This window comes from Callithrix jacchus, chromosome 20, assembly GCF_049354715.1.
Source record: "Callithrix jacchus isolate 240 chromosome 20, calJac240_pri, whole genome shotgun sequence".
Taxonomy (NCBI): domain Eukaryota; kingdom Metazoa; phylum Chordata; class Mammalia; order Primates; family Cebidae; genus Callithrix; species Callithrix jacchus.
The window spans coordinates 9,297,293-9,323,186 of record NC_133521.1 but is presented as its reverse complement, the minus strand read 5'-3'; the positions used below and the strand labels follow the sequence as shown (position 1 = coordinate 9,323,186).

The 25,894-nt window shown below is 42.4% G+C and overlaps 1 long non-coding RNA gene across 2 annotated transcripts; it reads left to right on the top strand.

Annotated features, from left to right (window-relative positions):
- The first annotated feature begins 15,522 nt into the window (after positions 1-15,522).
- LOC128930273 (uncharacterized) lies at positions 15,523-25,535 on the top strand. Of its 2 annotated transcripts, none has more exons than XR_008478122.2 (3): positions 15,523-15,885; positions 17,439-17,526; positions 25,410-25,535. It is a non-coding gene; the product is annotated as an uncharacterized LOC128930273 (long non-coding RNA). The 2 variants fall into 2 exon arrangements; XR_013530072.1 differs by lacking the exon at positions 25,410-25,535 and adding an exon at positions 20,629-21,218.
- The last annotated feature ends 359 nt before the right edge of the window (positions 25,536-25,894 follow it).

Below are 25,894 nucleotides of genomic sequence, written 5' to 3'. Positions count from 1 at the left end.
AAGTCCAACACCAATCCCAAGGTACAAAGAGCTAGGATAGGATGCCAAAATTAAGGGGCCAGTCACTGCAGCCACTCTCAAAAAGCAAGTATGAAACCCCATTTCATTACTCTAGAGGGTGAAAGACTGGTGAAGTGTTTTGGAAACATGTTAAATGCCAAAATAAAGACATTTAGCCTGGAAAGGAGAAGGTTAGTGTGTTGGATTGTAAGATTTTTTTTTTTTTTGAGACGGAGTTTCGCTCTTGTTACCCAGGCTAAAGTGCAATGGCGCGATCTCAGCTCACTGCAACCTCCACCTCCTGGGTTCAGGCAATTCTCCTGCCTCAGCCTCCTGAGTAGCTGGGACTACAGGGGCACGCTACCATGTCCAGCTAATGTTTTGTATTTTTTGTATTTCACCATGTTAACCAGGATGATCTCCGTCTCTTGACCTCATGATCCACCCGCCTCAGCTTCCCAAAGGGCTGGATGCCAGATTTAACAACAGCAACAAAAAATACAGGACACTCAGTTAAATTTGAATTTCAGATAAGCAATGATACTTCTAGTATAAGTATGTCCCTTGCAACATTTGGGATATACTTACACTAAAATGTTGGATTTTTTTTTTTTTGAGATGGAGTCCTCCCCTGTCACCCAGGTTGGAGTACAGTGGTACAATCTCTGCTTACTGCAATCTCCACCTCCCAGGCTTAAGCAATTCTCCTGCGTCAGCCTTTCTAGTAGCTAGGATTACAGGTGCACACCACCATATTCAGTTAAGTTTTGTATTTTTAGTAGAGATGGGGTTTCACCATGTTGGCCAAGTTGGTCTTGAGCTTCTGACCTCTCAGGTGATTCTCCAGTTTCTGCCTCCCAAAGGTGTTCGGATTACAGGCATGAGCTGCCACATCCAATCAGATTTTTTTTTTTTTTTTTTACTTTGAAATTCAAATGTAATTGGGTGCTCTGTATTTTCTCTGGAAATCCTGCTTATGTGGGATGCGGGATATCTTCAACTCCTTGACGGACTGGCGTGAAGCAGTCCTTAGCTGGGTGCAGTGATCAACTGAAAAGCTTTAGAAACAGTGCTGGGGCTGGGGCCCACCTCCTGAGATTGTGGTAGAGTTATCTGGGGTTCACTCTCACTGGGGTATTCAGAAACTCTGCAGGTGATTTGAAGGTTCAACCAAGGTTGACGACCACTGTATTCAGCGGTACATGGTAGTGTTGAGTCATTGTGGAGCCACTAGAGACAGGGAAAATTGGGGTCTTCATGTGAACTGTAAAACAGGAAAAGTCAGCTTCTCTCAAGAGGTAATGTGCCTCCTATCTGAAGTGTGTAAGTAGTAGCTTGATCATTTCTTAAAGGTTTTTTTTTTTTTTTTTTCAGAGAGAACTCAAGATTAGAGCATGGTACAGAGGTGATTGTTGGAAGGGTGGGGGGGGATTGAAGAGAAGAGTGGATGAAGTAATTACCATGACATTCCCAGCTCTGAAAAGCCAGGACTGGTTTATTGATTAGATTAAAAAATAAATGAGTCATAGAATGATACATAAAGATAAGCAAAAGAAAAACAAATGAGTGCATGCAAAAGAAAGTGACATTTGTGTAAGGTCTGTAGTCTAGTTAACGGTACTATGCCAACACAGTTTCTGGTTTTGGTAATGCTCTCCAGTTACCTTGAGATGTCACCATTGGGGAAACTGAGTAATGGGTACACAGAACCCCATTGTACTACGTTGGTAAGCATAACTATTTCAAAGTAAGAAGCTTAAAATAAATTAATTCATTACATTGCACGGAATGATTGCTTTCCCAGGAGGCCTGAGCAATGGAGGGCAGTAGGATTGCTCTAACAGGGAGCCAGAGCTTCCCACCGGGGAAGGACGGAATCTGTGTGTATTCCTCTCACTTGCCACCCAAGTGTCGACAGCCTCATCTCAAGGATTCTCCTGGTGTTTGGGCAGAGGGGGGAACCTCAGCACTTCCTGGATATATGTTTACAAGCAGAAACAGGGCCAGTTGGTAGAACTGAAAATAAAGCAACCAGAGCTTTTAAGCAGTGTGATTTCCTAGAAGGGGGACTAAGTCACCATGTTCCAGATTTAATTAGCAATACAATTAACTAATAATAAAAATGAAGGCCAATCCTCAGACAAGATGAGGTAATGGCAGTGGCCTGCAGTGACTCTGTTTGTGGGTGTTGATTGCGCGCCCGTGTGTGTGTGTGTGTGTGTGTGTGTGTGTGTGTGTGTATTTTTAGATAGCAACTTATTCTGCATGTGGTAATTAGGGCTCCAAGGGGGATTTGAGTTTTTTTTTTTCCAGGGTTGGCAAGTGGAGGGAGGAGACGGCTGAAATTCCCACACATCTGGGGCAAACAGATCCTGCACTCCAATTTCCTGTCGGCGCCACTGGTTTCTTGCGGAATTACTTGCTAAGTAAATGACTGTTATAAGACTATGAAGATTCGGTCAATCAAATTAACCCCTTTTGTACATTGCCTCCCTCCCCCTGCCCCCACCCCAACAGTTCCCTTCATTTGCCTAAACTCGGCAGCTTTTGAAAATGTGCTCAAGCTTGAAGGCTCCAGCCTTCCTCACATTGGCCAAATGTAACCTGAGAGAGAACCCGGAGGCCCCCAATTGTTTTGCTAATCAAGATTATTGCTCCATTGAGATGTGGACACACAGCCTGGCTGACAAAATTTGTCAGTTTCCCATGAAATAGTTCTGTCAGTTTAGCTCGGGTGCTGGCAACTATTAACATATAAATGAAGTTTCTCTGCTCGGCCCCTACCTTCCCTACCCCTCAGCCACCCATCCTAATGGAGGCAAGAAAATATAAACACCACCCCCCAACCCCCAGCTCCCAAACCTTCTGTATGCTTAAATCAAACCAGCTTCTTTTCTCTGGTGCCTGGAAATCCTGTGGGCCTTGGGGTCTCCAGGGAGCTGGGAGGAGCTCATTTGCACAAAACTACTTTTAAGGCATGAAACTGCCAGGCCCTAGTCTCCCGCTGACAGTAACAGGCGACTGGCTGGGCCTGCTAGGGGACAAATGGCCGTCTGAATGCCAGGGCAGACCTCCAAGGCAGTCTTCGGGGACAAAGTGGCAACATAGAACATGGGGTTTGAAAGCGTTATCTGGGCCCAGGGGTCAAACGCCCATGATCTCATGCTAGTTTGAACTGCTGAATGGCAGGACTGGGAACAGGTGGGGGCCAGGAGAGGCCAATTGCTGGCTTTTCTCACCCTGGATTCTGGGACAAATGTATAGGGCTGGCTGGGCTATGGCCTGAGGGGAGCTCACCTTGTCTTCACCTTAGAATCAGGACTTCTTTTGCCATAGCCTGGCTTGGGCTCTTAGCTGAGCTAAAAGAAGAAAGGAGATCAAATTCTATCTTCTTGTTTCTCCTGGGATAGAGTTAGGGCTAAAAGTATTTGATATATCATATTGTATTTATATTACTCATATAATATATGTGTACGTGTATATAATCTGTCAACCACTCCAGTAAAAATAAATTCACAATGCCAAAATGACATACATTACAGAAATAATCTCATTTTGGCATTGTAAATTTATTTTTGCCTGAGTACTTGATACATACACACACACATATATGTATACATACACACATATACATATATGTATACATATTCTATACATGTAAAATCTCAAGCACTGTGGTAAAGATAAATTAATATATGAATCGTGTGTGTGTGTGTGTGTGTGTGTATGTGTGAATCTGTAAGTCAACACAAGTCAACAATATTAGCAAAATTAACTAAATTAGTTATCTGAAAGGAAAATTCTGCCAGGAGCCTAGTGTGGTCAGAGAGGCACTCAAGACGATTCTGGTAATTGGTTCAATGGGCTTTGCAAGGTGGAGACCTCTGCCAGGGATCCTTTAATCACGGTTTGTTTCAGCTATGTGGTAAACTGATGCTTTGGTGGCCCCCAGGGACAGAGCCATGAGTGAGCCTCCCCACCCCTACCTCCAATTGCTTCTGTTTTCCAATCTTGTGTCTCTTGTAGCCTGACAGGAAAAGATACCGAGGATCCCCCAAGAACTTCCTAGTCAGAAAAGCCTCAGTTGAAGTGTCTTCCTGAAGCCAGAGCATCTAGCTCTTAGCCAAACTCTTAGGATTTGGTTTGGGAATCAAAGCATATTTTTAGTTTATTTGATGTGACTTTGAAATTTTCATCCTGAGAATGTAGAGGAGTAATCTCCAGGGGTTTTCACCATCCAATCTGTAGACATCAGCCTTTCAGTAAATACAACGTAGTGGTTAAGATCTCTGTAATTGGACTGCCTGGATTCCTAGCTGTGTGACATGAGGCACTTATTTAACCTCTCTGTGCTGTAGTTTTCTCCTCGGTAAAATAAGAAAAGGACAGTGACCTTATTATTCACAGGAGAAGAGGAATACACCGTATTATGTTTATAAAGTGCTTAGGTAGTGTCTGCATTTAGTAAGTGCTTTGTGTTTGCCAAATAACACAGTAGGAAGAATTCAGCACCATTTCTTTTATTCACTGGTTTAGCTGATCATCACTTTATTTATGAACAGCAAGAAGTTTTCATTTCTGGGTAGTGATCCTAGTTTATTTGTAAAACAAATGTATTTAAGTGAAATATAAAATTTCAAGGAAGATACTAAATAAATTATAGTGTGGAGGACTGTGAGTACGGTTAAAAACATGAAGATGAAATTAAATGCCTGAAGTTTGAGAAACACGGTTATACATGTGATTAGATTTGGGGAGAATTCTCAGATGTGTATTCCAAAGAACGGAGGAATGCAATGTCATTCTTTAATTCTTTGATGGCACTGTCCCATACTTTGCATTTTTATGTGATATTTGGGATTGGGGTTTGTTATGTGACTGAATTGTGTCCCCCCAGCCACCACCAAAATTCATTGTGTTGAAGCCCTAACCCCCAGTATAAATACATGTGGAGAAAGGGCCCTTAAGGAGGTAATTAAGGTCAAATGAGGTCATCAGGGTTGAGCTCTGACCCAATAGTACTGATGTCCTTTTAAGAAAAAGGAGAGAAATACCAGAAATATGAGCACACAGGGACTAGGCTATTTATCCTAGGCAGCCATCTATAACCCAAAAAGAGAGGTTTCAAGAGAAACTAAACCTGCAGACACCTTGATCTTGGACTTCCAGCCTACAGAACTATGGGAAAATAAATTTCTGTGGTTTAAGTTACCCAGTCTGTAGTATTTTGTTGTGGCAGATCTAGCAGACTTAAACAGGCTTATATGGACAAAAGGAAGAGATTTTGTCTGAGAGTTTTTTCTTTCTATAGTTAGGGGTAATTTAAACAAAACAAACAAAAAGCAGATAAATGAGTGCCTGTCAGAAACAGACAGTTGCCAACCCTCTTCAATGAACTAAATGTTTGTCCTCCTCCCTCATTTATATGTTGAAACCCTAATCTCAACGTGATGATATTTGGAGGTAATTAGGGAGATAATTATATTGTGGGAGTCATTAGGTCATAAGGGTGGAGCCCACATGAATGGAATTAGTGCCCTTCTAAGAGGAGGCTAGAGAGCTGCTCTTTTCTCTATGTGTGCAAACTAGGAGAAATTGACCATCTGAAGCCTGGAAGCAAGCCCTCACCAGAACCTGACCATGCTGGCACCCTGGTCGCAAACTTCCAGCCTCTAGAACTGTGAGAATAAATACCTGTTGCTTAAAAGCCTCCCAGTCTATGGTACTCTGTTACAGCAGCTCAGACTGACTGAGACCCTCTTTAACAATGACAGTAAAACTAAGAACGGCTAAAACGTACTGAGTGCTGACTACATTGGACACTGGCAGTGCCACAGGCACCACCTGAATGATGTCACCTGACATTCAAAACAGAACTAGGCAGGAGAATTCCAGAGACCAGAAAACTGCAGCTTGGTTCCCAGGAAGGAGGTGCCGAAGTCATCAGGTCTTTCTGCCCTTGAAGCCAGAGCTCTTGACCCCCATGGGATTCTGCAGGCAAAATTCTCTAACCTAAAGAGGCTCCATGAGAGATGCTTAGGAGGAGCCAGGAGAGCAGCCTAATCCCAAAGGGAGGATGTGCAAGCCTGTTGGAAGGCTGCGGGATCCAGGGAAGGCTGCCTCGGCCCTCCTTCGGGCCACACGTTCTGACCTGGATCATTTCCTAAAATGGTTTCATTTTACAAATAAGCATGAGGCTCTGCTGGAAGCAGCCAACATTGGCAGAGATTAAATAATTAGCATTTCAAAGTGTTCATTTTCATTTTCCTCTTTGCCAGGGTGAGAACCACTACAGGACAAAAATGAGCTCCGTTTTTCCAGTCTCGGCCCAGGAGAGATCTTCACAGAGAAAGCAAGCCCAGCTCATCCCCGCAGCTGGCTTCCTGGTGCCCATTCTGAAGGCTGGACACATCCTGGCCCAGCCCTGCCCCAAGGACTGCTGGTGAGGGATGGCTTACCAACACCGTGACTCAACCCTTCCAACATGCCCAAGAGATCAGTTCTGGGATATTCCTTACAGGAATTCATGAGAGCACATTGCTGGTAATGTTGGCATTTGCAGATTACATTTAAATTAAAAAATTCCTTTTATGGAGTTTAAGAATAGGGCCAAGATACCCATATAATAAAGAAAGGAGGAGACTTTGCTTGGTCTAATGGAGAAGCTGGAGCAGCACTGTTGGGTACAATGGCCAGTAGCTACACCTGGCTTTTGAGCCCTTGCACGGTGGCAACGACACATTGAGATGTGCCCTGGTTGCAAGACACACATGGGATTTCAAAGACTGAGTATGAAAAAAGAAGATGAAATATCTCATTAATGTTTTTATATTGGTTGCATGTGGAAGTGATAATGTTTTGGAGATACTGTTGACCTTTGAACAATATGGGTTTTAACTGCACATGTCTGCTTATAAGTGAATTTTCTTCTGCTTCTGCCACCCCTGACCTGGTAAGACCAACCTCTCCTCTTTCTTCTCCTCAACCTGCTCAGTGTGAAGATGATGAAGATCAAGACCTTCATGACAATCCACTTCCACTTAATGAATAGTAAATACATTTTCTCTTCTTTGTGATTCTCTTAATAACGTTTTCTTTCCTCTAGCTTATTTTTTGTAAGGTTACAGCAGTGTATCACATTTATAACATACAAAATATGTATTCATCAACTCTATGCTATCAGTAAGGCTTCTGATCAACAGGACGCTAATGTTTTTGGAGCAATGTTTTGGAGAGAGTAGTTAAAATGCTAACTACTCTCTGTTCAACAGTATACTCATGTTTTTGGAGTAATGTTTTGGGAAGAGTCAAAAGTTATAGGCAGATTCTTGATTGTGTGGGTATTGGCATCCCTAACCTCTGCACTGATCAAGGGTAAACTGCATTAGCTGAAATAAAGCACATTCTTAAAATGAATTCCTCCTGTTTCTTTCTGCTTTTGTAAATGCAGCTACTCTAAAGGCCTTTCCCATTTCTCTAAATCCTTCTCTCTCATTCATCACCTTACTTCACTTGTCACCATCTGAAATCCCGTTCTTCATGTATCTGTTTGCTCTTAGGTTTCTGTTTCTCCTCCTGGAATATAAGGTCCCTGAAGGCAGGGGCTCTGTCTGCCGATCTAACTGGCTGCTTTACTTCTATTCTGCAGGGCCAAGCACAAGATATGCACTCAGTAAGAATTTTTTAGATTGCATAAAGGAGGGAAGGGAGCTCAGGGAGACTTCAGAAGTCCCTGTTCTAAAGCACCTCTGGGCATCAAGTAGAATGGACCATTATTGCTTGCACTCGAGGCCACCATATGCAAAAAACTTTCACAGACCCTATGGCATTTTAGGACACTTATATAATTACCTGTCAATCTCCTCCTACTGGACACTAAGCTCCTTGATAGCAAGAACTTTATTATAGTCATCTTTTTATTCCCAGGCACATAGAAGGTACCCAGTAAATGTCTGATGAATACATCAACCATTGAAACTTTAGCATAGAAGTCTACAAGGATGTAACTTTCTCAATAAGAGAGCATTCCAGCCTTAGCTAAATAACGTTTTTTTTCCCCTCTTTCTGATCATCTTAATGGTCTTCCTTTTCATGACAAGAACACAGCTGAATTTCACCAGTAAGATATGGGTTTGGCGCACCAGCTGGATGTGATAACACAATAACACAAATTACTGTTTATATAGTGCTTTATATTTGGCTAGGTGCTTTCATGTGCTCTGTCATGTCGTTTGGCCCTCAAAACTACTTTGTGAAGTGGGAGGAGCAAAGATTAGAATTGCATTTTGCAAAAGAAGAAACAGGATTAGAGACATTGCCCACATTGGCTTGCCCAGAGACACTGGGAGAGCTAAACTCTAAGCCCAGGACTTTAGATTCCTCCTTCAGTGCTTTTTCTGGGTTCTTCTAACTAGAATCCAACAGACCCCTCACTCTCTAATAAACGTAACGCAGCGAAGTTTCTTCCATTTAGCACATCTCTGCCCGAAAGGCTTCAGTGACTTCCCGTGATTTGTAAGACACAACCCAAACTACTTCTCCCAGCAAGGAAAGCTTTCTGCAGTTATCTTCCCAGTCTTATCTTCTGATAGTAAACCCTTCTCCTACCCTCATGTGCCAGGTACATAAACCTTCAGATAGCAGCTTCCTTGGGCATATCTTGCAGTCCCCCACCAGCAGTCATTTCGACCACATTTACACAGCCTGAGCTGCCTTCCTCAAAACCCCTTCACACTGTCCTTTCAACTTATTTCTCACCTTGCCCCTTAGCCTTACAGGCCACACCCTTGCTTTCCCTCCACCGTCTTTCTTCTTTGCCAACATATGGGAAATTTCCCTGTAGTGGCCCCAGTGAAGTCCGTTGTGCTGTGGCCATCCAACAGGTTCTTCTTACCCACCGCACAGAGAGCCAGTTCACTGAGACAGCAGATAACGAATTTAATAAATGCAGAGTTAGCCAAGCAGGAAATGGGAGTTTATGACTCAGATCAGCCTCCCCAAGAGCTCAGAGGCTAGGTTTTTAAAGATAATCTGGCAAGCAGGTGGATGCTCATTGGTTTGTGATGAAATTGCAGAGGTTGGAAAATGGTCCTCGTGTGCTGAGTCTGCTTCTAGGTGGGGACCACAAGACTGGTAGAGTCAGGAGTCAAAGGTCCAGGTAGAATTAGTCACCAGAACACAAAAGTTTTCAAAACACCTCAAAAGACCAATCTCAGGTTTAACAATAGAGATGTTACCTATAGAAGCAATCGGGGAAGTCACAAACCTCATGACCCTGGCCACATGACTCCCAAGCTTCAAGGGATTACAGAAAAGCAAACTAGGGACCAATGTCCAGTTATCATTTAACTATGCCTACATTTGAGCAGAATTGAGGTTCCTCCCAGAAACCTAATTTCATGGCCTTTCGTTAGTTTTACAAAGATAACTTCTGTTCCTCAGCAAGAAGGGGGTTAGTTTTAAGGAGGGACTGTTACCATCCCTGCTTTGAAGTTAAAGCATAAACTAAGTTTCTCCATAGTATGCCCAGGAACTACTGGGGACAGCCCACCTGTGAGGGTGGAAGCAAGGTGGAGTCAGTCATGCTGGACTCCTCTTATGTCATACTCTTTGCAGAGGCAGTTCAGTGTCTCTTTGCTACTTTGATTGCCCATCTCCAAATCACCTGCCCATCATCTCACTTACAGAGCATTTATTTAATCTAGAGTGAGCATTTGTGGTAATATACGCTCCTAACACTACATGTATTCACATCTCTAAGGAGGAGTCTCCAATTTCCTACAAGACCCCAGTGTCAAGGCTGTATAATTCAGGGTGGATACTTCACTTAAGTGTATCCATTCATGATGTTTGAACAGGATAAGATTCTCTGTAACAGCTGCCTCGGGAAATGTGACAACAAGGAGCCAAAGACAGTGAGTGAGGAAGAAGCCGCACAAAGGTATAAGGAATGGAAATGCCTCGTTAGTTTCAAATCCGTGACTCCAGCAGTTTTTGAAGTTAAGCTGCTGAGTTGTGCTTCCATAGTGTATTAAATAAGACACAGGCTTGGTTATCATAACATACAAGTCATAGAGCTCTGACCAACCGATGGATTGGTCCCCCTTCAAATAAGTGTTCTTCCTGGTCCAATCATCTGTGGCAGGAGCATCTGGTATGTGGGTTGTGTTTATGTTAAAGAAGAGTAGGATGTGGTTTGTTGCCTGTCTGCTTCTGGGGCTAGTGTGTGCAGTGCATCTTAGCTTTGAATGCCGAAGCCTCTCTTTGTACTATTGGGTAGAGGGAAGGGCACTGGTTCTTAGAGAATGCATTTAGAAATTAATATCTGACAACCCTACAGAAGGTAAGGTGAGCTGATTGTCTCTGCCACTAGAATGGCGAAAGCTATTCAGAATACAAAAGCAAAGGCAGTTAGAAGACCACAGGCTCACAGAATGGGGTCTGTGTCCTTTCTCCCCATGAACCAGTTCGCACATTTGAATGATGCACAATGAACTCTAAGCAACAAATGAAGAGTCAGACTAGATGATGGTCCACATGTATACCTTAAAAGCTTTTAAATATGCAGATTCTCTAAGATTCCCTACCAGCAAGTTCTCATTCCAGCACATGGCAACATGCTGGAAAATGCATCCCAGGTGGTGTTCCTCCAGCCTGCTTGCTTTTCCTTCTCAAATGTTGCCAGTATTCTTATTTCTGGTACAGGGAAGAGGTCATATTTCGGACAGGCCTATCTCCAGAATTAGTCGCATTTTTTGAGCAGTCGAAGATGGACTTCAGTCTAAGCATGATAGCTGATGCTTGTAATCTCAACACTTTGGGAGGCTGAGGTGGGAGGATTACTTGCGGTCAGGAGTTTGAAACCAGCCTGGGCAACATAGAAAGACCCACATCTCTACCAAAAAAATTTTTTTCAGAGAAATCACACCCCAAAAAAGGGATATCTGTATCTGTATCTATACCTATATTTAGAATAAAACAGGCAACAGATAAAACCAAGAAGACTCATGAGTTATAGCGGGTAAGAAAGGATCAGGATCAGAACCACACCTCCCAGCTTCTTACCCGTTTATGGAGAAATTTTTAAGAACTCACTACAGGTTTATTATTTCACTGGACATAATATATAGGCATAAAGCAAAATATGTGATCCCTTGTCTCAAACTATTTTTTTAGTATGGTATCAAATAACTTATTTTTGGGTGTTCCATAGTCTCCTCAGTTCAGCACCCCAAGAAATAAGCTCATTACGTCCCCACTCCCTCAACCTACTTCTCTCCAATCTCTCCCTAAATGGCAGCCCATCCACCCGGATACCTGAGCCAAAACGCTTAGAGTCATCCTTGATTTCTCCTGTTGATTCTGCCTTCCAAATGCCTCTCAAGTTGGCCCACTCCCTCCGTTCTTGTCTAAGCTATCTCTGCCACTTTCACACTACATGGCTTTTCAAAAGTGTGTCCTTGTAGCCACTTTTGAGCCTTGCTGATCCACGTTCTAGTTCAGGGGCCCCCAAACCTCCCTACAAGGCTCCCCAGGGTACCAGTCTGTGGCCTGTCAGGGACAGGACCACACAGCAGGAGGTGAGTGCCAGGCAAGTGGGTGGAGCTTCATCTGTATTTACAGCCCACTCTCCTTCACTCTCATCACCACCTGAGCTCCACCTCCTGTCAGATCAGCAGGCATTAGATTCTCATAGGAGTGCAAATCCTATTGTGAACTGTGCATGCTAGGGATCTAGCTTGTGCACACCTTATGAGAATCTAACATCTGATGATCTGTCACTGTCTCCCATCATGCCAAGGGACCATTTAGCTGCAGGAAAACAAGCTCAGGGCTCCCAGTGATTCTACATTATGGTGAGTTATAGATTATTTCATTATATTACAGTATAATAATCAAAATAAATGTAATGCACTGGAATCTTCCCAAAACCATTCCCCCCACCTCCAGGCCCATGGAAAAATTGTCTTCGACGAAACTGGTCCCTGGTGCCAAAATGAATGGGGACTGCTGCTCTGGGCTACTCCCAGAATCATTGCTTTCCTCCAGCTACTTTGAGTTACATGGGCATACAGTAAACTGCAAGTATGCAAAGTACACAGCTTAGTCAATTGTGACTTACGTTACATATCCAGGCAACCATGAATCAAGATAATCATCACCAAAATTTATTTTGACTCCTTTGTGATTATTTCCTGCAACTCCTTTCCCTCCCACAAATCCCAGGCAGCCTAGGATTTCTGCATTCTGCCCCTATGGATAAGTGTGTATTTCCCAGAATTTTATATGAATGAATCATACGTTATGTACTCATTTATATCTGACTTCTTTAACTCAGCATAACTATTTTGAGATTTATTTATCTTCCAGTGTGTATCAATAGTTTTATTGCTGTTGTTTTTTCATTTCTGAGAAGTATCCCATTGTATGGATATACAATTGATTTATTTGTTTGCTTGCTCATGAAGCTTCTGGTTACTTCCAGTTTTCTTTTAACCTACTACAAATAAAACTGCTACGATAATTTATGAAGAGGGAGTTGTTTTAACACAGGGATCCAGTTCTCTCAGATAAATACCTAGAAGGGGGATGGCTGGAGCATATGAGAGCTGTATGCTTAACTTTTTAACAAAAAGTTAAAACAAACTGTTTTCCATAGTTGTACCATTTTACAGAGCTAGTCACAGAATATAAAAGCTACAGTCGCTGGCTTTCTGGGCTCCTGCCTACTGCCCCAATCTCGTCTCCCTATTGTTCAGTAGCATCTTTCCTCTCCAGCTGAGCAGACACTGCTGTGACCCATTGTCCATCTGTTAAATAGTGATGGAATTTCTGACATCCCTTGACATTGTGCTCAGAGCTTTCAGGGAAGTCATTGACAGAGCTTCCACCCTCTAGGACATTTGAGACCTATAAACAGAGATTAATCCTACCCACAGGTGCGAGAGTTATGATGGCACTACCAAGCAAAAGAATCCAGGAAACGTAGGTTCATTGGGGCAGATGTGGTCTGGGAACATTTTCTGGAGAAGTTAACCATCACTGGCCTTTAAAGATGCCTGATTTTCAGAAGAAATTATGTCCATCTTTTTTCCCATTTATGCCATATCCTATTTGCAAGACTCGCCTCATAGCTGACCTCTCCTAGGATAACGTGATGATTAAAAGTGTGTGCTCTGGGCTCCGACTACTTGGGTTCAAATCTCAGCTCCACTGCTATCTGCCATCTAGCTGTGTGATATTGAGAAAGTGACTTAGTCCTTCTGTGTCTCAGTCTTCTCCCCTTTGAATCCAAGATAATAATAAGTGCCACATTGGGTTATTAAGAGAAGAAGTAAGATAGCCCACAGAGCATGTTTAAAACAGTGCCTGATGCAAAATCAGCTCTCAATAAACACTGGATAGTGACTACCATCACCACTCCCTCAGCCACAGCTCCTTTGTGCTGAAGTTACTCCGCAGAGATCACCTGCTTTGCTTTCTCTCATTTTGTAAGCCTAACAGATTCCATATGAAAACTTCTCTTGGCATCTTGCTTCTCTTTTTTAAAACCCTCTTTGCATTCTACAGGGCACTGTGTGTCTGAATCCTCCGTACATATCCCTAAGTAATCATTCCCATCATCAGGAATCTTTTGATGGCAAGTCTCATAACACATAATTCAAATTTGCTTAACCAATAAAGAGTTTATATTTGAGACTGGGTTCATATGAGGTTTGATTTGCCAGCTCAACTTAGTTCCAAGAATATAGTTTCTGTTTTTTTCTATTCTACTTTCTTTGGTGTCAGTTTAATCCTAAGGATGATGGGAAAGAAAAAAAATATTGCAAAACTAGTTAAAGGAGTAGAGAAGACTTTAGTCATGACTATTGCAGTAGTGGGGAGAGATCAGGCTCGAATTTGAGTACAAGTACAAGTGGGAATTCATAGCCAGGGAACAGGATGAGCGTGGCAGTGGACTGGAAATTCCTAAGAGGAGAGATATCAGGGGTCTGGGATTCTTGCTAAACTGGCCTAACAAGATTCTTGCTAATGACAGGCCAAAGATTTATACATAGAAAACAAGCGTTGAGAAACTTGGTATCAAGGGTGATGCCATATCAAGCGTGAGGAGTAATTTAGCAGGATTCTTACCCAAACTCAGCTGGGCAGACCAAAGACAAGCCAGGGGCCCAAGGTCAAGGCCTAGTTGAAAAGAGAGCTCAGAGGAGCTTGACTAAAGTTGGGTCACAGAGAGTCTTTGTAAGTGGCTCCTCTTGTGGCTTAAAATGGCTGCTGGTACCTCCTTGGTCCATGTGTTCCTTCTTCAAACCCAGCAGCAAAACCAAGAATAACTTCTTCCTTAATTCCCAGGAAAGAGTCCAAAGAATCACTCATATCAGACCAGCTTATTCATGTGGAAATCTCTCAGGAGGTTGGCTGTGCCGATTTGTTTAGCATTGTCACTTGATCCATTCCTAGAGCCAGGAAAAGAAGGGATAGCATCTAAATTGTGAAGCTCCCAAACAAAACTGGGGCCCAGACACATCCCCAAATTTGTGGGGCCCCCAGGTAAGAGTATAAATGGAGGCACACCCTCCATATGCATAACGATTTTAAAGTTACCAATCAAGCTAATAACAGTTTAATAAAATATGCTCTACCTGCCCTGGGTTGCCAGATTAAAAAGACTTCTCAATTTTTTTTTTTCTTTTTTGAGATGGAGTCTCATTCTGTCACCCAGGCTGGAAGTACAGTGGTGTGATCGTGGCTCACTGCAACCTCCGTCTCCCAGGTTCAAGGGATTCTTCTGCCTCAGCCTCCCATGTAGCTGGGACTATAGGTGCAAACCACCACACCCAGCTAAATTTTCCTAGAGGTAGAGTTTCACCATATTAGCCAGGCTGTTCTTGAACTCCTGACTTCCTGATCCACTCACCTCGGCCTCCCAAAGTGCTGGGATTATAGACGTGAGCCATTGTGCCCAGTCGACTTCCTAAATTTTTATTTGCTTAATCTGGCAACTCCACTTCTACTTTGAAAAATGCCTTCATAGTGACAAGATGAAAGAATAAGGGTGAAGCTGCCTGTGAGTCCCTCTGATATAACCCAGGAGAACACAAAGAGAATTATGGAAGGGGCTCTCCTTGCTCCTGGGAATAGTATTTTATTACACTAAAACCTACCACATTCTCCCTATCTGGGAAGAAGATGTGTGGAATTTGTCTTCTATGCTACGTAAAAGCTTCCATCATTGAGTCCTTCCTGCTCTCCACAGCACTGTCCTCCTCCGACTTCAGCAGTGGGACACCCACAAATCTTCCTGGTGTTCAGACCCATCTGCATGTTGTTTTGAGAAAACATGGCTGGAGAGGTGGAGAAGCACTTCCCTGGGGACTGAGCTGTGTTAGCCACAGAAGCAGATGTTTGGGTTATAAGTCATGCTGTGCCAGGGCTAAGGACCAGATCCACATGACAGAAGCAGCCATGTGTTCTGTCATAAGTGTATTCTTATGCATATGTTTGTGACACACAGAACGCTCTCAAGCTGGGGCCGCAGGGCAGAGGCCTTTTGTGCCAGGTCTAAGGACAGCACTGGGCTTTTTCATTCCGGACACATGTTCCAGACATTTCATTTCAGACATACATACAGCAAGACTGGATTTCCTAAGCTCTTTGGACCATGAGATTGAGTTATGGCTAGTGAATGCTGGCTACTTCTTGCCCTGACCCATGAAAATCTCCCACAGAATTCTTTGTACTCTATTTTTTCCCCATTCACTGGATAAATGGAGAAGATTCTAAAACCCTAGAGGAGAATAGGATCACAGATGGAACAAGCTTCAGTCCCTGAAGCCTGGAGCAGAGCCTCCATTCAACTTCCACCACCAATTGGATTTTACAAGAGTAAGAAATCACTGATGTCAAGCTGCTGAGCTATTGGTTTTTCTGTTAAGCAAATCGTACTACCTTAATTTGTGCAAGGGGTGATGGGAAGAAAGATAGAATGTTTGCTGGCGTGGCAACTAGTAAGCTAATGTCTACCACGATTACCTCCAAATAGCTCTTAGGCATATAGCAATAATAGTCAAATGACACCTACTACCTACATTCCCAGCTGTGTCACCAGAGGTCTTTTCACATTACAAAATCCGGAACTGTTTAACCTAGCATCTGCGTGGTTTATGTAATGTACCTAACATGACACTCTGTTCATGTGACTTAGCGCATTGGCATGCAGAGAATTCAGGACCTGGAATAGATTTTCCAATTCTTGGAGGTCATATCCTTATCAATATGATTTTAAGCTATGAACTGAAAAACCAATAGTGTAAGACATGGCTATAAAAATGTCAGTGTGGGTCCACAGTTAAAAGCTGGTAGGAAACACAAGCTGTTGTCAAAGACTCGACCAGGTCAGCAGTCTCTCTTTTTAAGGGCAAACACACAGCAGTTTTCATCCATTTCTGCAGTCTCAATGAACTGTATTTGAAACGCCCTCCAATGCACTATTGTTTGGAGTGAGGGTGTGGGGAGGTGAGGGTTTCCTCAAAAGTTCCTGAAGATGGGGTTTTAAAATGAATAGACTGAACTCAAAGGTGGTGGGGAGCGAGGAGGGTGGGAGGGTTATGAAATTTCTTTGACCGGAGGACAGTATCAAAGGAAGGTCGGATGCAGAATGGTAAACAATCTTGGGAGATGTAATAATTTAAAGAGAAACATGGAGGGTCGGGTATTTCAAAGAGAAGTATCAAAGTGTCGAATGCAAATAAATGTATGAAGCCGATACAGATTGATTGGTCCCACTTGTGGGGATTCCAGTCTTTCTTCTTTAAATGCTCTACCTTCTTTAAATTCAGTGAAGTCTTCTTCCGTATTTGAGACCAAAATGACCACTCAGTGCACTACCATCCCCTAGCACAGCATGGAGATTTAACACTGCCCGACAACCAGCAGTCAGGTCCTGCCAGGAGAGCCTGAAGCAAAAAGAGAGGCACCATTGCCAATTCTGTTTTAAATCAAGCTTGAGAGTCTTGATGTGTGTCTAAAGCGTTCAGCAAAGAGTTAAACAAGGAACTATAAAAAATGATAGAAACAATATGAGATCTAACATCTCAACAGTTGCCAAAACTAGCAAATAATCAAAATCTGACCGCAAAACCTCTCCAGATCCGCAATGGCACCAATACCAGCTTAAGAACAAAGCTACCCAATATATTTTTTAAATCCCTCTCATCTCCACTCATCTCACGACCAAATGCTGGCAACGAATTGGCTTGCAGAAATTTTGAGTTGTAAAAAGGTTGAGAGATAACTGGAGCAGTAATTCTGAAATCAGGGGAGGAAAGGTACCATCCCTGGGAGATGGTCGCATATCAGAATCAGAGAAGTGGATATTTAAAGGAATATTCATTGCTGTAATTGTATACTAGAGGCAGGAGAGAATTTTGTTTTCCTAGAAGACACACAAAGAAACACTGTGAAAATCCTCTTGACTGATGGAGAGATGAGACATCCTCCCCGCCAACCAGGAAGATTCTAATGGAGGTGAGGGAAACAATGTATGAGGTATTAATGTTATCAAAAGGGGATGTTGTTTTCCTAAACTCATAAAGGCGAAAAAGCATAACCTTTTTCTCTACATATTTAATAATTCATTCATCTTTTCATTCAGTTCATCAAATTATGATTAAACACTGACTACACACCAAAGAGAGTGGAAATATTGAGAAAGCAGGGTTAAATAAGCCTACCCTAGTCCAGTGTGGAGATTCACACAAACGGAAAATGAACAGCACAAGTTGGGTTTCATAGAGCTGTGCTAGTTATCCTAGAAGAGACAAACTCTAACCACAGGGTGTAATTAGGGAAGGCTTTTCTGAAAAAGTGATACCTCCCCACCACCATGATTACCAACTCCAAGGCCATTATTGTACTTCTTACGAGCTGGGCAGTTTGTGCTATGCAGCGTCTCAAAGGGCTCCCAATAAGCCTGGTGTCCTGTTATTGTATAATCCCCTGCCCTTCAGTAAGGCCTGAATCTAGTGACTCATTTCTAAAGGAAAGAACTCAAACACAGCAAAAATGATGAGATGTTTCTTAGATTGGGTTACAAAAGGAATCTGGCTATCACCTCTATTCTGGGTCTCTTTCTCTCTCTGTCTCTGTCTCTGTCACACCCTCTCTCTCAAAGCTTTTGCTCTAGAAGGAGCATGTTGCCATGTTGTCAGTTGCTCCATGTTGTCGGTTGCTCCATGTTGTCAGGCCCACATCCCAAAGCCCTACAACAGCCAGTGAGGACTGGTACCTGCGTGTGGAAATTTTCCCCTAGTCCCACTTTGAGACCCTGACACAGAGAAACAAGCTCAGGTGTGTCCAGATTCTTGGCACTGCCACCCCACCATTGTGAAGTTATAAATGTTTGCTGCATGAAGACACAATATTTGGGGGTAATTTGTTACATTGAGATAGATAACAGACTCCTAACAAACATTGTAAAGAAAAAAACTGACAATAAGTACTTGTATGAATCTCACTGGAACTTATATTCTTTGGGATAAGTCAGACAATTCAAGATCCTAATAAAATTCCACCAATGCCTGGCTTCAAAAGGGAAGCGTGGTTACCAGGGATTAGAGGGGAGTGAGGGTTGATGGCGGGTGAAGAAAATGGAGACACAGTGGTCAAAGAGTACAAACTTTCAGTTATAAGATGAGTATGTCTGGAGACCTAATGTACTATGTGATGACCATAGTTGATAATGTTACGTTGTATACTTAAAATTAGCGAAGAGAGCAAATCCTACGTAGTCCCATCACAGGCGCGCGCACACACACACACACACACTAACTCTATGACATGATGAAAATGCTAATTAGCTTGAGTGTAGTAATCATTTCACAATGTTGTATACCTCAAATATATACAATTTTTATTTGTTAGTTATGCCTCGGTAAAGCTAGTGGGGAGTGAAGAGAGAGTGTCCATGTACCTCCGAACCCCAGCTCCCCGTCTTGGTACCTAAAGCAGCCCCTTTGAGATGAGGTAGCCACATTCTCCTCTCAGAATAAGGTGTGTAAATGGTGGAACACTATGCAGGGAAGGGCTTCTTCTAGGCTTTTTAAAATTATATTTTAGATTTTATTGCTGGAAATATTTTCTTCTTTGCATGAAAAGATTTCAAAATTTCCTTCCAGGCATATATTTAAAGTCTCCATCCACCCTAACTTTCTTACCAAGAAGTTGAAAAGGTTCTATCCTTTGTCTGTTAGTAAATTTTTTCAACAAGAAGCTGTCAGGGCGCCTGTGTTTCTGAAGGGCTTTCCCCATCCACAGCTTTCTACAGGTGCCCATGACTGGAACAAAAAACAAATGGTTAAAAGCTCCATGAAGAGGAACTGGCAGGAATTGGGTCTGGGCTGGACCGAATGCTAACTTTAAATCTGGTCTGGAAAAAGGGTTTAGATAAGCACATTAACCATAAAAAAGAGTAAATTGCTATCATCTCCAGGCTGAATGAAATCATAGCATTCTGGAATTGCATCATGATTAGCAAAGGCCATCACACAGACTCTGGGGAAAGTACCCATCACCCAGCCCGGCACAGAGCAGGTATGAATTAGTGTTTACTGAATAACCAAATGAATTGACTCTATTTGTTCCATTTTCAAGGAATTAAAAGGTGAAAAAAAAAAAAACTAACACTAAAAAGAGACCGAAAAATATAAAAACCTCTTTGGTTCAGAAATGTCATGAAAAGCAATAAATACTATAAAGAAAGACTCAAAGTGGCGTGAAATAAAAATTTCCAGTTGCTCAAATATTCTATCAATGTATATTATAGTTGATGGTAATTAATAATTATTGATAAGAAAAAAATCTATAAAGTTACTTAAACATGTTGATTTTTCAAATGCGAAACATGTTCTTAAAAATATAGAGAGAACAGTCCAACTATGTTATTAACCTGTTTATTTCCTTTCTAGCACTGATCAATACTAGAAATCGGCTTCTATTTGTGCATTCTCTGTCTCTCCAAAACTCACCATGCTCAACACACACACACACAGCCCCTAATACTGCCAAAAAGGCAGCAATGTGTTAAGTTCCATTCACCACTTTTCTCCAGCCCTGAATACAGGCATGCTACATCCTGAGCATACAAGCAAATACACACACACACACATGCACACACACACATCTACATATATGTATCTGTAGATGTGTGTGTGTATATATATATATTTAACATAAATATTGGTTGAATGACTGAACAGTGCTATCTCATATATCCAATTGATTAAAGCCTATTCCATATAATGCAAAGAACGGAAAGCCCAGGTTATCAAAGTAAAACATTGATTGATTGATTGAGATGGAATTTCACTCTTGTCACCCAGGCTGGAGTGCAGTGGTGCAATCTTGGCTCACTTCAATGTCCGCGCCCTGGGTTCCAGTGATTTTCCTGCCTCAGCCTCCCGAGTAGCTGAGATTTCAGACACCCACCACCTTGCCCAGCTCCAAGTAAAACATTTTAGAACATCTCTCTCCCCACCTCAACCCTTGGCAACCCTTTTCTTTTTTAGGATCAAAATACTTAATCCTCTCTTGGGTCCTAGTTTTGTGCAACTTCCTGTTCTCCTAACACAGGACGACTCCTGGAAAGTCTGGCTCCAAACTGAGTCTCTCCGAGAGAGCCCCACAGCAAATGCTTCCTCAGGAGACTTCCTCACTCCTGGACACCAGACCCTGTGCCAGTTAATAAATCTGATTAAGACTTTAATCTGCAGTGGTATTTCCCTCTAAAATCCCTCCTAACCTAAAGTAGAGCTACAGATAACAGGAGGAAATAGAAGGAAATACTGCGAAAAGAAGAGACTGCCCTTGTTAACAGCACACAAGGGGAAAAATAATTTTTTGGCATTCATTCTACTTCCTAAGACTTCAGATTTAAGCTCAATTTGCCATGAGAATTGTATCCAAATCTGGGATAACTCCATTCCTTTTATTCGGGTTCAATTTTTCTCCTTCTGGTTTTTATTTTTAGCAGGGCTTCAATTACTTTAAGATGATAATAATCATCAGACATTTTCGATTCTGAATTTATGTAGAACGAGGCCAACAGTTCTCTTTTCAAAGTCTTCAAGAACCCAAACTTTCACAGTCCCACATTCTGCTCCCAAGACATTAGCTCTAATTAAGTTAATCAAATCCATGCACATTCATAAGAATAAAAAGTACTAAAGAACAAGACAACTCTATGAGAAACAGATATTATACAATGAAAATAAAATGAATTCTCCAGACTTCTTTAACTACTGTTCCATTAAATCCACTTATTTTTGAATGAGCTTTGATCTTTTATTCATTTCATAGACCAAGATGTTGTCATTAGAGGAATGAGTTACTTCCTTTAAGTTGACCTCATTCATATTCCACACCCATAGCCAGTCTTACTACAACTGCAATTGAGCCTAATCCAATTACAATTTTTATTTCAAAATATAACCTGATCCCCTGAACTTAAGAACGAAATGTATTTCAAGGTTCACAAAAAATGCAAGATTTCTATTTGCATGAATTAGGAAAGATTATTTGTGGGCTGGTTTGGAGAGCTGGATTCTGAGAGTTAGAAAAATGGAAATACCATTCTACTGCCTCTCTTCTCAACAACCTCATCCTGAGGGGTGAGATGTCCTCCTTATCTAGGCAAAGAAGTTTGGCCTTGACCATCCCCTCCAAATGTCTCCATTCATTTACTGGTCTTTACTCTCACCTTTTACAAACACCACCTCTCCCGCATGTGTGCAGTGTCTTAATGTCTTCACGTTAGGGAAGTTTTATGAATCTTTCACCAACCTCTTCTTGTTCATCTTGTCACCTTTGGTCACATCTTTTTAGCTTTTTGTCAAGGCTAATTTGAGCCTGAGCGCCCTCCACCCTTTTCCCCACTGGAAAAGAGTCTGGGAAAAGATAGACGCACAAGGTGTCCATGAGTTCCTATGGTTGGTTCTACCTGAGTCTCTCTCACTAGCTCATGAGAAATCAGCTCATTTTATTTGCTTGGTCTACCATCCAGCATTGCTATGAGGGTCAAATAAAAAATGTTTTGTAAACTGAAATCTATAAAGGGATCTATGCAAGACTGACAGATACTGCCATGTATTATTCTGGAGGAACACCAAGAAGAGGCAGTCACAAGGAATCTAAGTTTAGAAGGCCCCCTGGAGTTGTGCAGCACACACTGTATGCGGCATCCCTGGTGTTAGGTATGTGTGTTTTCTTCATGGATTGATTCAGGAGGCCTAAGCTATAAGGGTTGAGGGGAGAATAAGAACAGTGGAAAGCAAAAATAAGAAAGAAAGAAAACATGGAGAAAAGAGGCTGGGGGCTGGGCGTGGTGTCTCACGCCTGTAATCCCAGAACTTTGGGATGCCGAGGTGGGTGGATGGCTTAGGCTCAGGAGTTTGAGACCAGCCTGGGCAATAGGGCGAAACTTCATCTCTACAAAAATTAACTGGGCACGAAGTGTGCACCTGCAGTCCCAGTACTTGGGAGGCTGAGGTGGGAGGCCAAGGCTCTAGGGAGTTGTAACTGCACCACTGCACTCCAGCCTGGGCAACAGAGTGAGACCCTATCTCAAAAAAAAAAAAAAAAAAAAAAAAAGAGGCTGGAGATGTGATTTAATGTCCAGAAACGTGTGTGTGCATCTCCACAGAGGAAGATCTAGAAGGATATACATAAACCCTTAACATGAGCTATATCTGGATCACAGGGTGGGGGGTGATTTTAACTTTTTGCTTGTTGTGGTTGTTGTTGTTGTTGTCGTTGTTTATTCTTTTTTTGACAGGGTCTTTCTCTATTTTCCGGGCTGGAGTAAAGTTGTGTGATCATAGCTCACTGCAGCCTCAAACTCCTGCACTCAAGTGATTCTCCCAGCTCAATTTCCTGAGTAGCTGAGACTGCAGGCATGCACCACCACATGTGGCTAATTTTTCACTTTTGTTTGTACAGAAGGGGTCTCACTGTGTGGCCCAGGTTGGTCTCGAACTCCTAGCCTTGACTGATCCTCCTACTTCAGCCTCCAAAAATGCAAGGACTACAGGTGTGAACCACCACATCTAGCCTTATTTTAATTTTTCAACCACAACTTTTATATTTTTCAAGAAGCAATAATAGAAGAAGAAGCTGAGGCATGGAGAAAAAAGTCTGCTAAATCCTGTCTAGGGAGAGAGGATGGAGGAGGAAGACACACAGAGTTGTATACTTCAATGTCAGACTGACATTCTCATCATACTTCATGATCCACACTTAGATTCAAGAGACAAGGGCTAGCGATGAGGAGGAGAAACCGGGAGAAATCAATAGACTCCAGCCAGTGGAATGCTGCCCACTGCTGTTGTTGAGTTAGACACCACTTACCTCCAATGGCTTTCGGGTTTCATGTTCAGGTGACCATGGAAGCCAGAGCAGTGAGTAGCATCACTAAGGGAGTAAATGTAGAAGGACAAAAGACCTCATAGGTCAGATGATTGCAAAATGATCCCTTTAGGGGAGTATAGGGAAAGTATAAGGGCAAGGGTAATCTAAGAGTGAGGAGAGTCATCAATAGATTATTTGACCAACAGATAAGCTGGATACCAAGAGCCCTCAGAAAGAGTTTGTTACTCCAGTAACTGAAATATCTAGGGATACCTAACCCCACTTCATCCAGCACATCCTGCCCGCACATCATCATTCAACCCTCTGGTTTTACCCACTTTTTTTAAACTTTAAAAATACACATATTTGTATATAATGGCCTCTTTTGCTGCATGTTACAGTTTCATGCTTATTACTGAGACACTCGGTGTAGGAAAGCTGGAGACCAATTTGATTGCTTTACCAAATACTGCCATTTGTTGCTCTTCAGAAGCAATAGCTTTGTGGTAATAACTGCAGGAAACTGCAGGAAACATCTCAGGAGTGTAGCTCATTCTCAAACCATGACTCACCTTGTACTTGTGAAGAGCTCAGTAGTTTTTCAAAGGGCTTTCTCACCTGTCACGTTGCTTTACACTTTGAGCAATCCTGAAAGACAAGATCAAGGTCGGTAATTCAAGCCCATTTGAGAAACAGCAAAACGCAGGTCCTCCTCATGGTTATAATCAGTGGGAGGCAGAGTGGAAACAAGATTCCAGGAAGAAACCAAGATTCTGAATTTTCTTTTTTTTGGACATAGAGTCTTGCTCTGTCACCCAGGCCAGGGTGCACTGGCATGATCATAGCTCACTGCAGCCTCAAACTCCCGAGCTCAAGTGATCGTCCCACCTCATATTATGAGGTAGTATATTGGTTGCTTTGGGCTAAGTTATACTTCTGTAACAAACATTTCCAAATGTCAGTGGCCCTCACCTCACTCTCCTGAGTAACTGAGACTACAGAAATGTACCACCATGCCTGGCTAGTGTGTGTGTGTGTGCGTGTGTGTGTGTGTGTGTGTGTGAAGACAGGATCTCACGATGTTGCCCAGGCTGGTCTTGAACTCCTGGTCTCAAGGATCCACCTGCCTTGGCATCTGCAAGGGCTGAGATTCCAGGGATGAGCCACAGCAGCCTGCCTGAATTTGTTATCTAGCATAGTTGAATAGTTAGGAGCACAGGCTCTGAGCCAAGCCACTTAGGTGTGATTCTAACATCACCACACACTATTTGTGTGTTCACAGGCAAGGTATTTAGCTGCTTTGTGGTTCAGTTTCCTCATTTTAAAAATGGGAGGTCCCAGGTTAAATTGTATCCCTCCAAAAGATGTGCTCAAGTCCTGGTACCAGCTCCCTGTGAATGTGACCTGATTTGGAAGTAGGGTCTTTGTGGATGAAATCAAGTTAAGATAAGGTCATGCTGCATTAGGGTAGATCTTAAGCCAGTGATGACGTGATTATAAAAAGAGGTAGTTTTGTACATAGACATACACAGAGAAGAATTCCAGAAAATGCACAGGCAGAGGGAAGGAGGCCAGGCGATGACAAAGGCAGACACTAGAATGACGCACCCTCAAGCCCAGCAATGCCAAGGCCCGCCGGCAAACACTGAAGGCTAGAACAAGGCAAAAGAAAAAGTTTCAGAGAGAGTAGGGCCCCACACCTTGATTTCTGACTCCCGAAGAATGAAAGAATAAACTGCCATTGCTCTGAGCCAGCTGGTTTGCAGTAATTTGTTATGGTAGGCCTAGAAAATGAACACATGGGATAATCATATTTCCTGCCTTTGGGAGATCATGTTATTCTTCAACACTTTTGTTCTCCTTCTTGACAGGATGATATTAGATTTCATACTTGACTATCTTTTTTGCTTTTGCCAATGGAACGTTGGTGGAGGTGAGATGTGCCACTTCCGAGAAGAAGTTTTAAAAGTTTCACCTGTTTCTGTCATCTTATCTTTCCCCTCTCTTAGGAGACACTCAGTCCTCAGACAGGGACTGCTCCTTCAGTGTGGCTGCCCAGAGACGACAACGTGGAACACAGTTGAGGCTGACCTGTTACGATCATTAACATGAGCAAAAAATAAATTTCTGTTGTTATAAGCCACTGACATTTGGGAATGTTTATTATAGAAGCAGAACTTAGCCTAAAGCAACCGATATACGACCTCATAAAATGCTATGAGCACTCGCTATCATGATGCTTGTAAAATACAATGCTGGACATATTAATATTATTTAAACATTGTTACTGTCTCCTTAACTCCAACAGGGCATTGCAATCACTGAGTGTCTATTATGTGTCTGGATAAAGTGTTTTGTTCAGGGATAAGCATGTGACTAGAGTTGGATGAGTGTACCATCATTCTTTGTACTTCCCTGAAATACTGTTTTTGGAAGAAAGGAAAGTGTGACCTGTGTTTCCAGCCGGTTCCTAGCTGTGACATATGCTAGACAG